The sequence below is a fragment of the Xiphophorus hellerii genome, chromosome 12 (assembly GCF_003331165.1).
Source record: "Xiphophorus hellerii strain 12219 chromosome 12, Xiphophorus_hellerii-4.1, whole genome shotgun sequence".
In the NCBI taxonomy this organism is placed as follows: Eukaryota; Metazoa; Chordata; class Actinopteri; order Cyprinodontiformes; family Poeciliidae; genus Xiphophorus; species Xiphophorus hellerii.
Window position 1 is genome coordinate 24,771,823 of NC_045683.1, and position 12,433 is coordinate 24,784,255.

At 38.8% G+C, this 12,433-nt stretch overlaps 1 protein-coding gene across 1 annotated transcript in view; it reads left to right on the top strand.

The window, feature by feature from the left end:
• The window catches only part of LOC116730110 (transmembrane protein 132C), a 181,368-nt gene that overhangs the window by 39,964 nt on the left and 128,971 nt on the right, over positions 1–12,433 (top strand). The window lies entirely within an intron of this gene.

Genomic DNA, 12,433 nt, shown 5'->3' on the forward strand with positions numbered 1-12,433 from the left:
ATAAATATCTCATATGTTAAGCTTACATGTCTATTTATTCGATCAAGTAGCAGCGAAAAGCCGTTTCGAATTGAAAATGTTGCTTATTTTCTCGATGTTTTCCACTAAAATGTAATTAACTACAATTAATTAATGGCAGACCTCGCAATTAACTCAATTAAGCATTTCAATCGAGTCCCACCAGTAATTTATATGCATAATAAGTTTAATAAGTTTAATATTTAACTGGGGAAAAGGCTCAGACCAGGTGGCAAGTCAATTTGGAGCTTTTTGCTTGAAAACGGAAATTGTTTTAAACACGAGTGTTTTCCTCCAAAGACGAACAACGTCTAAAGATTAGGCCAAATGGAAATGTGTTGCTCATTTCAAGCTGTACAAATACTTCTAGTGGAGTTTCTTTTCTTTTTGCTCGCGAAGGAATGCCCCTGGAAAAAGGAAAAAAAAAAAACACATTGAAGTGCTCCAGAATTTTAATTGGAAGCAAGGTGAACAGGTTTGTCAAGCTGCGAGTCCAAGCAAACAGCAGAAATTCTCAGAGCTTTTTTTCCCCCTCTTTCTTTTTCTTTTTTTGTTTTTAAAAAAAAATATATTTTCATTTAATCGCCGGCTAGTTGTCCAGGAGTGATAACGCATTTCAAACTTTTTTTTTTTTTTTTCCCCGAGCTGTGAAATGATTTGTTTCATGACGGGGGAGAGGGGGAAGTAAAGAACAAGCCAAGCGGAGCGCCGAGGCGACGCCTGTGGTGTTTTTATTTGGCAGCCTGCAGCACATGGCAGGCGCAGGTTGGCCATCTGAGAGTGATAGATATGGAAAGAGCTCTGTGTGGACCTGGGTGATAAGGCCCGTCCTCCAACATGCATTTGTTAGGATGCTTAATCACCGGAACGAGGAGACCTTGATCTGTGCATTCACGGGATCATTGTCGTCCGTGTTGAACACGCTTCTCGCCCGGACGTTGTTGGCCTGATCCGTGACGGCAGAAGGAGCTCACCGACTGGTGAAATGTGTTAAAAAGTCCTCAGATGCATTCGTTTTCAATATTTATTCTAAGTAAGAAATACATTAACGTAATATTTATTTTCCACTTGGATCAAAATACTTTTTTATTTATTTATTTATTTAAAATAACAGTTTGGTTTTCTCAAATTGACTTTGTCTCTATGTCAGAACGCTGCATGCTGTGATGGATATTATTGAAAGCTAATTCCTAATTTTTTTTAATAACCAATCACCCAGGCAATTTATTGCTTTGCGAATGCTCAGCGGGGGATTGCTTCTTGTGATATTTCCGTGCAGATATGCTACTTTTAATTTAACGTTTCAGGTTTTAATTTGACCACCACTGTCTTAATAACCAACTGTCAATCAAGAACCGAAAGACTCGGCTTGTCCCTCAAACTCCTAAAATGTTCTGAGTATTTTTAAGTGTCTGCGGCTGTCATGTCTCTGTCACGCATGCACTGATTCCCATTACCTCCTCTGCTTTTGACGAGTGATCATTTTTTCGGACCAAATTAAAAAGGAGGAATATGACATGAAAGGGGAGAACTGCTTCATCTTTTCTCTCTCAAAGGGATTCAGTTGTTCATTGTGACTGTGTTCTGCTGGTACAAGTTGGAGGACTTCGGCCAATAGATGACAATGTTTAATATTCTTCTCACAGTCTAATAATGTAAAATAAACATCTATTATAAAATATACTCTGTGTTCTCATAAAATCTCATAAAGTTTTTAAATCCTGATGTCATGTGGTGTTTGCAGTTTGTAGTGGTACCAAACAGGAAAAGAACTAGTTGTCCTTGGTGTCTGGTTCAACAACTGAACTTTTTGACATGTATTAGGGTATTTTGAGTTTACTCAACAACAATTATAAATGACAATGAAGGAATTCTTACTTTGCATGAGTGGATATAGACATTTTGCAAGTCGCTGAATGAATAACAGAAATCCTTCTAATTATGGCTGACATACAGATCGAGATTTTGAAAAGCGTGAAGACAAAACTGAATGTCCCGCGCTGTTGTTCGCTTCCTGCTTTTGGAGTGGTGTCTGTTCCGCTTGGCATTCACATGGAAGACATTCGAACCGCTTCGGAGTTCACTTTAGCCCAACCATCACCTAAGCTTTTTAGATGAGGTCACTTATTTTATCCACATCAAACGAGCTGGACATTCTTTAAAATACCGCTTTGAACTTTCGCTGTATTTGTGATTTCAGCTGTTTGATTCCTGGCATGAAAAAACACCACAGACAGTTTGAGTTTAGAAACAAAAGGAGCCACAGCCACCATCCTCATCTAACAACACTTTTTAACTCTTGTGTTATTTTAGCACCAGTGTAATAACTGTTGCTCCTCTGTTTGAAATAAGATTAATTAAATCCTGTTTCTCAAGGTCATAAAAATCTCATTCTCCGCCATTCCTATTCCCAAACATTGCTGAAGTCTTCTTCTCCTGAACACACATTGCTGTATCTTGCATGCTGAATGTTATGATGACCCTAATAATAACTACTAGCTGTGCTTTATATTATTCTAGCATGTTTAGGCATAAAAATGAAGAGTGTGTCTTGTTGCTAAGCAGTTACATGAAGGAACAGCTACTGATATTTTTTAATTATTATTATTTTAAGTTTATCATGAACCTTTTGATTTAATAATGCAAGCAATGCATGCACTTAGATTTTCTCGTGTCATTGTTAATTCATGATAATATTCCAGAACTATAGGAGTCATATTAAGTGCAATTAGGGGAAGTTTTTTTTTTTATTAAGGTTATTTCCTCTTTCGGTGTTCGATTACAGAGTGAAGGGGGGGGGAAAAAACGGTACAAAAGAAAATTGCTCCATTTTCTTTCTTGGTGCAGTGCTGCCATGCAGCATGAATCACCAGATAGTAGGGGCCATTATATATTGAGAACATTGTGCACGCCGGCAGTAGTCAGACATTATTTTTAACAATAGATTAGTCAATTCAAGTAACATATTTCAACACATTTTGCGAGAGATGTTCTTTCTATAACATGCATCTGGTTCCCTGTGGAGCACGGCTAACAAAAACACGCCGCACGGCTGCGGTATTCTCACACGGTGTCAGAGTACGTTTCTGACTTTGCTGACAATGACTCAAGTGCCACACTCACTAGAGGCAGTTTATTGAGTTCTAAGGGCTGTACTCTTTAGGCTCTTTGCAGCTTTCTTTCAAACGCTCTTTGTCCAGAAATGTAATTCGCCCGCCGCCCACGAGGCTGCCGTGCAACATACTGAACAACAAACCTTCGAGAGAAATTGCCAAATCTCACGAATACATTATAATAAAACAATAAAGCCGGGTTGTTGCAGCAATGTTTAGACATTTATAACTAAATAAATCCAAGCAGAAAGTAGTCAGGGGGGTAGTAGCCCACTCAAACCATATGCTGAGCTTGATATTTGCGCAAATATTTGTTTTTTCTTCTGAGCAGGAATAATTTGCCACTGTGGCACACGTCTACACTGAAATATATCTCACTGGGTAGACTGGACGCATATACACTTGGTGATTTAGTAACCGTTGCGGCACATCTACTAGCAGTGCAAAAACTTTATCTAAATAGATCTTTTTCTTTTCACATCAAACCAAAACTATAAACATTCTTCACTCCTCCTGCATCATTTGCAGGCTGAGCCACTGTATTCTACAGAGGCATTGCCTTTTTTTCCAGGCTAACCTGGCAATTAAGGGAGAAGTTACTGCCAAAGATGCCTGCAGGTCATTGTCTGGGCAAAGCATATTGTGGTGCAAGTGGCTTTTAAGCTCATTAAGTGGGTGCCTAAACCTTAGAATGCAAAATTAATATTGGTAGATTTATGAGGGATGCCTCCTAATAAAATGTTTCTCAGGATGGATTTCAGTTGTGCGGCAACTGCGTGCATTTGACTGAGAGAGCGCCTCCTCGTCCCTGCTCCCCTCTATCCACGAGATCTGGAAATCGATCGCAGCACATAATGAAGGATGTCTCAATTCCTAAAATACACCAGGAAGAAAGGAAGAAGAGAGGGAGTAAGGTTCATCTTTCGGAAAGCTGTATGCCACTTGTGCTGGTCGGAAAGACTTCCCACAGCGCCTTGCAGCTTCAAGCTTCACCGTTTCCTGTCTGCATTTTCTGTGATCAACGCAAATCGTGCAAAACTTTGAGGTGGAAGGAAAAGGATACATTCAGCCAGATTGCATTATGTGGAGAACGGTTTTTAAGTGTTGATTCTCGATATAGGATTGAACTCTAGACGCTGACTAGGTCACATTTTTTTGCAGCTCTGGTTTTGTGTTTAGTGTAGTTGCCCTGCTTCAACATAAACTTTAATCAACTCCCCTGTTCTAGTGAACGACATTATCACCACAGCACCATGCTGCCGCTGATATGGGGAGCAGTAGGACTCTGAGGTACAGAAACCGGCTGGATAAGCTGATTAGGAAGAGTGTTCCTGTGACGAGGAGAGGGGTGGACTCAGTGGGAGCTGTGCTGGAGAGACATGGAGGGGATCCTATGCAACACCAGGCACCCGGTCTGCTCAGAAGAGCAACAAGCTCCTTACACTTTACTGCAGAACAGAGCGCTTTAGTTATTAAGAGATTTCTTCTGGTATAAGATTGTATAAGAGCTTGGTCTGAACATTAGCACTTTATTTTTCTTTAGTACTGCGCCTGGATTGAAAGTATTTTTTTGAGTGATTGAATTGTTAACTGTGGAAACAGTGTATTTAAGGTCATTTACAGTGTTGGATTTTGTCCAAACATAGCATTTCTTGCTCGACATAGCGTTTTCAACGCTACATTTGGGTCTCCACAGGTTTGCCGCATCCCTCACATTGCTTTTTGCTGATTGCTTGCTTTTAATGGTTCTCTTTCTATGCTGGCTTTATTTTCACCATTTTTCACCAGGGCCAGATTTCTCAGATGCCTTCAGGTGAACATGTCCACAGCTCGTCCAGAGACGGGCTCCTTCTCTAATTAATGCTCTCTGCACTTGGTTTCTGGGTAGGTCTGAAGATAGATATGCCAAACTTGCTTCATTTTAGGATGACGCTCTGTGACATGTTCAAAGCTTGAGTTATTGTTTTATTAGCTAGCAAGCAGGTCTTTACATTTCTTCACGACTTCATTCTTGACATTTCTGCTTTGCTAATTGTTCTTAATGATTGATCAATTCTGATCACCAATCCCATTATAGCAAACATATTTAGAGTTATTAATACTTTGAAGGCAGAAGGCTGAACTAGATTTTATTTATGAGTACCAGAGTAAAGAGGAATTCAAGTACACGTGGTTGCAGTGTGACAAAATATGAATAATTTAAGGGGAAGAACGTACTCTTGTTTTTCTGTGCAACTTTTCTGTGCAGAAAAACAATGCGCTGCTGTGCGTATGTGCCACACATCACATTTAAATCTCACTGACTAATTGCGTGGCTTTTGAAGCGGGGATGGCTCGATCTAATTGATTTCTTGTTAACCCTTTAGTCTCTGCTTTGCTCGCATACCCAAACAAAAACACAAACCAAAAGAGACAGACAGACAAACGAATGGAAGATGGAGAAAAACAGAACTGAAAAGAAGAATGTCTGAAAGTCTCAGATGCTTGTGCCAACGTTATAATCATTGCAGCTCTTCTGTGTGCCTCTTGTTTGATGATGTACCTTCTATGGAAAAATGTTTCATTAGAAACAGGTTTAATAGGAAAAACCCGTCCGTCTTCAGCAGCTCTGCAGTCAATTCATGTTTGTGTATGTGTTTGTTCTGGAGTACATTCGCTCGAGCTCTTGTCTGCAGAAGTGTTTGCTCGAGTGTAGCAAGAGGTGTGAGCATCTTATTATGCTAACACTGAACACTGTAAATGTTGCATGAACTAGTGGGATTGGATTAGTTTGCCTTGTCTTTAAGAGGCAATGCCTCAGCAAACTATCTACCATTACGCTTCATTATGCATGCTGATGGACAACAGGGACAATACAAGAGGCAGTTACTCCTTGTAATACAAAGTGAAAGACCAAGAGGCCAACACTGATCCAGGCAGCCTGAGAAAACCCAAGCTGATTTTTTGTGTAAAGACAACACTTTTTATTTTCTACATGGAAATAGATGAAACTGAGGTTTCCGCTGCTGGGATTTATTTACTATGCTTTATGTGAGGTCAGTGTTTGAATATTGAAGAGAAAAGCTTGCTGACTATCATCTGTCAAGGACTAATAGATGTGACAAATCACAGCGGAGCACCACAGTTTAAAGTTTTTGGATTACAGTAATTCAGAAAATAAATTGTCAATTTTCTGTCATTTATTTCTTTTCTGAAGATCTTTAACAATAAAACCCGTTGACAGGCGGAGAAGTTTTCTTGAAGTACAGCAAAGGATAGTCAAAATGGTTTAAGTCAGTACAAAATGTCTTTCTTTTCCCACACTGTTTTGTCCAGCCACATTCTACAACTTCTATCTTGCAACATATGTTTTCATGGATTTTGCTTCTACAAGTCCAAGTTAAATCTCAAGTTGTTAATGGAAAAAGTCTAAGTCAAATCTCAAGCCTTCAATCCCAAACCAAAGGTGAAATCTCAAGTCTTTCGCCTGAAATCCAAGTTCTTAAGTTTTTGATGCACTTGTCCAAGACTCAAAGTCTCGAAGTCCTTAAAGGGGAAAGTCAGAGTAAAGTCTCAAGTTTTTTGCCCCAAATTTAAAAGAAATCTTACTTCAATCCCCAAAATCCAAATCAAGTCTCAATTTGTTTTGCTTGAAAATTCCCAAGTCTTTTGCCCAATTTTTAGTGATGATAAAATCACAGAACATCACTTAAAAAAATTCTGATAAATCCTTTTTTTGTCAGATTTGAGAATTAATCAAGGCAAGAATTTATTTTGCTTGGAAAAATGTCTGTTTTGGAAATGATGCTAACATCTGGTCATCCCTATGTTTAAGTTTTTCACATTTTTTTACAAAATACTACATAGAAATAGGATACTTTCTTTTTCTTCTCCAGCATTATTAGGAAAATCTGTATTTAATATGTGTACAGTAACCCTCTGTTATTTGTGGGGGTTTGGAAACACTGCTATCTGCAAATAGCTAAAATCCACAAACACCAGGGATCCCCATTCAAAAAAGATTTTTATTTTCTGTTTTAATAGCTCAGATACCAAATATACTTTAGTATACTTTAATACACACATTACCTTATGCAGTGCAGCAGAAACTAACCTATAGTCTTCCTTATCTCCGCTCTTGGGGTACCGCCAACCAGTGCCCTGTACTCTCAAGATAAAACTCTTAACTGCTTTCGCCTCACTTTAACTAGTCCTCTAACAAATGTCAATATATCAACATACCCTGGGATAAAGCAATGTTAGTGAGATAATCTTTAAATCTTTTAGTTTCAGCTCAAGGCTTTTAGCTGCCAGCTGCCCTAGTGGAAATAATACTTCATTTGTTCATTTGAGCTCAGAATCAGACCAAAACATAAAGACTGGTGACTTGATAAGTTCGCATAAGGCCACTTCAAATGGCCAAAGTCAGGGGGCATGTACATATATCTGATTCATTGTGGTACAATCTCATTTGAAAGCCATCACCTCTATAAACAGGACAATAAACAGGGGCTGGATCTGCAGCTATAGCAGAGCTCCTGCAGACCAGGCTATGTGATGAAAGAATAAGAAAATGCCTTGTCATTTATTGGCAGGAAAGTGAGCCATAAGCCATTTTCCAGCTTTTCCACTTTTAGGGAAGTGTGAAAAAAGAAAAAGAAAAAAAAGCACTGCAGTGCAGTGATTAAGTCTTAACATAACTAAAACAAACACCTTAACAAATGCAATAAATACATTTTGTTAAATGCTGTTCAGCCAGTAGAAATGTTGTTGGCAAAGCTGCTTTTCTTTATTATTTTTATTTTTTTCTCAGTGTGTAAGAGGATTCTGTGTGATTTGGCATCTGGCCTGTATCACTCCCGCATTTGTGAAGCAAATCATGTTCTTTGCTGCTAAAGTGCATCGCATTGTAAACAACAGCAAAGAGTTTGTGAAGCCTTTGTAGATACTTAAATATGTTAATGGAAAAAGCAAAAACATCCAAGACAAATAGAAAGCTGTTTTGTTTTTAAAGTTAATTAAAGTCTCCCCACATTTCCAGCACACGCCCTGATGGATGTTACAAGGTGTCAAACATCCTCGTGTCTTATGCTGAGCTCGCTGATTTAAATATGCACCATTGCATTCGGTACATTTTTATGAGCTTGTAGAGAGTGTGGACTGGCTATTAGTCGAATGAGGCTGTGCTAACAAAGACAGAAGCCATGAGCTGGGAACACACAGATGCAGAACTGCTGTAAAGGAACAGAACAGCGAGGTGCGTAGGTCCCCATTGTTTCTGTACAGCCCCTCTGGCAGCTTTTCTAGTAACAATGCACCGTTAGAGAATGGAGATCGGCATTCTTAAAGAAAACTCCACAGACTGTGTAATACAGTGTCTGCATTGTTTGACTAATATCGCTGAAGGAAAGGAAACAAATCTAATGCTTGAGAACCTTGTTTAGCGAGAGTGACACTATAATTAAAGAGCTGGCTTTCAGAGCCGTCTTGGAAATCTGTTGCACCACGACCAACAAATGGTCTTAAAATCCATTCGTCATCCATCCACCTGGATCTAACCAGAGTGTATGAACTGATGACCGACCCGAATGCAAACACATGTTGCTGACAGCCAGTGGAAAAGCTGTGCAGGTGTGAGGTGATAGTGAATGCGATGTTTTCTTCATCTGTCTGTTTCTTTTTCTCCTTCAATTTTATTGGCAGTTGGGGAACAACAAATTGATGGATTACAATTGCCAACTAGTAATTTATTTATGCTTTGCTTTAGCCCCCCTAAAACTGTATCTCAGCACCCCTAAATCAGGTTGCCACCCTTCCCGTAAAATACGGAGTCATCCCATATTTGGCCGTTAAATGTGAATTGAATTTGTCTGCTCCTGTCAAAGACTGACCCTTGACCTGGGGGAAGCAGGCTACCTTACTCTGTTTGAAAACCATGTCCTTAAGTTTAGAGGAGCTGATTGTCATCCTAAATGTATTTAGTTTTGACAGTTTTGACATTTTTAGCTCATTCTTCTTCTAAACAAAGACATTGCAAGAAGGAGTTGATTAGCTTGTCAACCCAAATGTGGGCTGCAAATAGGTCCTTCTTCTCTTGATGAAAGGGTCTGGTGTTAGCAGCCGACGCAACCTCCACATTCATTGCTGGCCAAACGAAAGATTTTTGACAGATGAAAGAGCAGGAGAGGAGTGGGGCTTAAAGCAGTTGTGCTGTTAGACTTTCATCATCGCACTGACAAATGACGACAATATATATAGACATAAATTTCCTCCCACTGCCATCATTCAGAGAGTTTTGCCGACCTCTGATCGCTTTAGTTTGAGAAGAGTTACCTGATTTCAAAACTTTCCCGCTTGTAATTCCATTCTCTGGTGTTGCTGCAGAGCCCAGATAGATATAGATTTTTTAAAATTTGAATCTTTCTAGCCAGTGAAAGAATTTTTATAGCCCTACATTGCACAGTGCTTTGCAAGTTATTGGGATATTAGGTTGCAACCTGCCTGCTATGTTCCTTATTCAAGAGGAGTGGATACTTTTGCAAGAGTCTCCACTGAATTTCACTCAACAGTATGCACATAATGCATGTCCTCAGATTCATGTTAGATATGCTGATATTTTATTAAGTTGAGCATTTAATATGTGACAAACCTCCATCAAAAAATCATTGAACTTTATTATATTGCAACATAGGATGCAACTAGATACATTAAATCAACATAATAGTTTAATAACACAAGTACAGCATATTAAATTATAAAGGTAAAAACTATGACAAAGTAAAATGGATACTATGACAGTATTAGTTTAGAACGTACTGTACTTGTGTTTAAAAAAAAAATCAATGTGCATGTATGGGAGAGAATACGAAAATATAATATTATACTCTGACTGCAGTTCCATAAATGCATACTCGCTCACAACACAGAGAAGTGAACTTGTTTCAGTGTAGTTACGTCTCTTAATCAGTTCTTATTGAAGCATGGCAAGTTCATATTTTTTTCTTTCCTTTTGCCCTGAACACTTAACAAACAAACACAAGCAAAACTCATGAGACACTATGTTCAAAGTTGCTGAATAATCCCGTCGTATCACTCACTCGGTCTCCGACGATCACCCAGGAATTTCCTGTGGATGATCAATCTTTCCGTTTGATCCACTGATAAATTTTGTAACCGCCCAGGCCTGCTGCGGCCGATAAGATTAGCATGTTAATTGAATAGTGATGAATGGCGTTACATTGAACCACACCATATAATATCCTTCTGGCAGGCTAATAGAGGCCAGGCTCCCTCCACTGATGAATATATTGACAAGAACAGAGTCTCGAAATCACAATACATTTGGAGCTTTCTACATTATACATGCAGCTGTAATTATTTCTTTGTAGATTGACTGAATGGAATTACAATTACTCCTTGCATCTGTTAGACAGTGCTTATTAATAGGTTAGTGTATCCAGGCCCCAGTATTTGCTTTCTTATGCTCCTCATGACTTTCTTATTACCTTCCAAACATCATCAAAGTACTTTTCTTATAATTAATTAAGCCCGACCCTGTAAGCCTGTAGTTTCATGCTCTATCTCAGGTCAGACTTTTATAGATGGTTCCAGGCTTATTAGCATTGGGTTTTTTTTTAATACCCTCATTATGCATGCTGTTATTTTAAATGAAAAAATATATATATATATGTGTGTATATTTTGATAGGCAATAAACAGCTTGCAACAAAACACATTAGCAAAAGAATGAAATAAAAATCTTCACACACAATTAAGCAAAATTAGAGGAGAGGCTAATTTGATTAAGCCGTTGCTAAAGGAATATCCATCACCCTCCTTGTGCCCAGGAAAAATACAGCAGATCTTGCAGAATGAGCTTACGGCTTTAACGCTTTGGCTCACTTTGATTGTGTTGTCCATTAAGCTGTGAATGATGCTTTGCTTATTAGCAGTCTGGAAGAACGGCATTGTGATTTAATGCAGGGACACAGTAAGACTTAATCTATTTTCATGGACTTAAATGCGCCCTAAACCTCTAACTACCGCTGTAAGGGGTTGTGTTACGTCTTCACTGACTCCTGTTGCCACTTGTTTGCTGACACAGGCTGATTAGCTCATATAGTTGCTTTACTGATCTTATTAGATGAAAATTGGAGAAAAAAAAAAAAGTTTGTTCAGCAGTTAGAAGTGACTCTCTGGGGTTCTTTTTCTCCTCAGATAAGAGAAGCCAAATAAAAAAGGATGGGATTATCCATCCAATTACTCAATAGCTAAATGTTGTGAGGTGGAAAGCCATCTCCTTACATGCTGATGCATGTTTATGTGAATATTTTCATATGTTATCTTTTAATAGCCATTTAATTAAACCAAGATTCTGTCCTGTGAGAAGCGCTAAAGACTCTGGAGGTGAGATTCAGATTGATTCGTTTAATAAGTGTAAGAAGACAGAGCTGTGTTTCCTCTTGTCCACATAAGCTCATTACTAACTAATCTGCGGTCGCTGCATGTTGCTCAGACAAACTGACACAGAAACAGAAAAAAAAAAAAGAAGAAGCCACAATGCATAAGGGTTTAAGGTGATGAAAAGAACCCATGGTTTGTTCATGAAAAGACAGCTGCAATGATAAAACAACCACTTACAGAAAAGAGAAAACATGGAGCATTGGCGAACTTTCCCAAGAGTGGCCTGGCTCCCAAAGTTACACATCAATGACTCATCCAGGAGGTCACAAAGGAGCACAGAACTTAAGCACTGCAGTTTTTCACTTGACTGAATGAAGGTCAGAGTTCATCCTTCACCAATAAGAAACAGAATGAAGGAAAAAAGGTATCTGTTGGGAGAGATCAGAGGCCAAAACCACAGCTGAGCATAAAGAACACGAAAGCCCATCTCATATTTGTCAAAAGCATCTCGATGGTCTCCAAGAGTTTGGGCAAATGTTTTTGGGACTGACGAGACAAAAGGAAAACTTTCCATCTATTCACCCGTTCATACGTTTCCATCCTCTGTACCACATCCCCCGATGAAAACCATCTTTAGAAACAAATTGTATTATTATTGGAAAACCAATTCTTACATCTTGGTCTCTAAACTCGTTCTAGACCTGAAAGGTTCAAGTGTTACAAAGAAGCAAAAGCAATATATCGGTAGGTGGGTGAGTGTTTCTCATAGCACCGTATGTTTCCATGTCCACTGGCTATATTACTATTATTTATTTATTTTTATTTTTGGAAATATCAGCTACAGAAAAAAATGTACTTAAGCAGACCTCTGTAGCTTCCTGTCGTAGTTGGATTAACTGCCTGAAAGCAGCTTACGTTCAC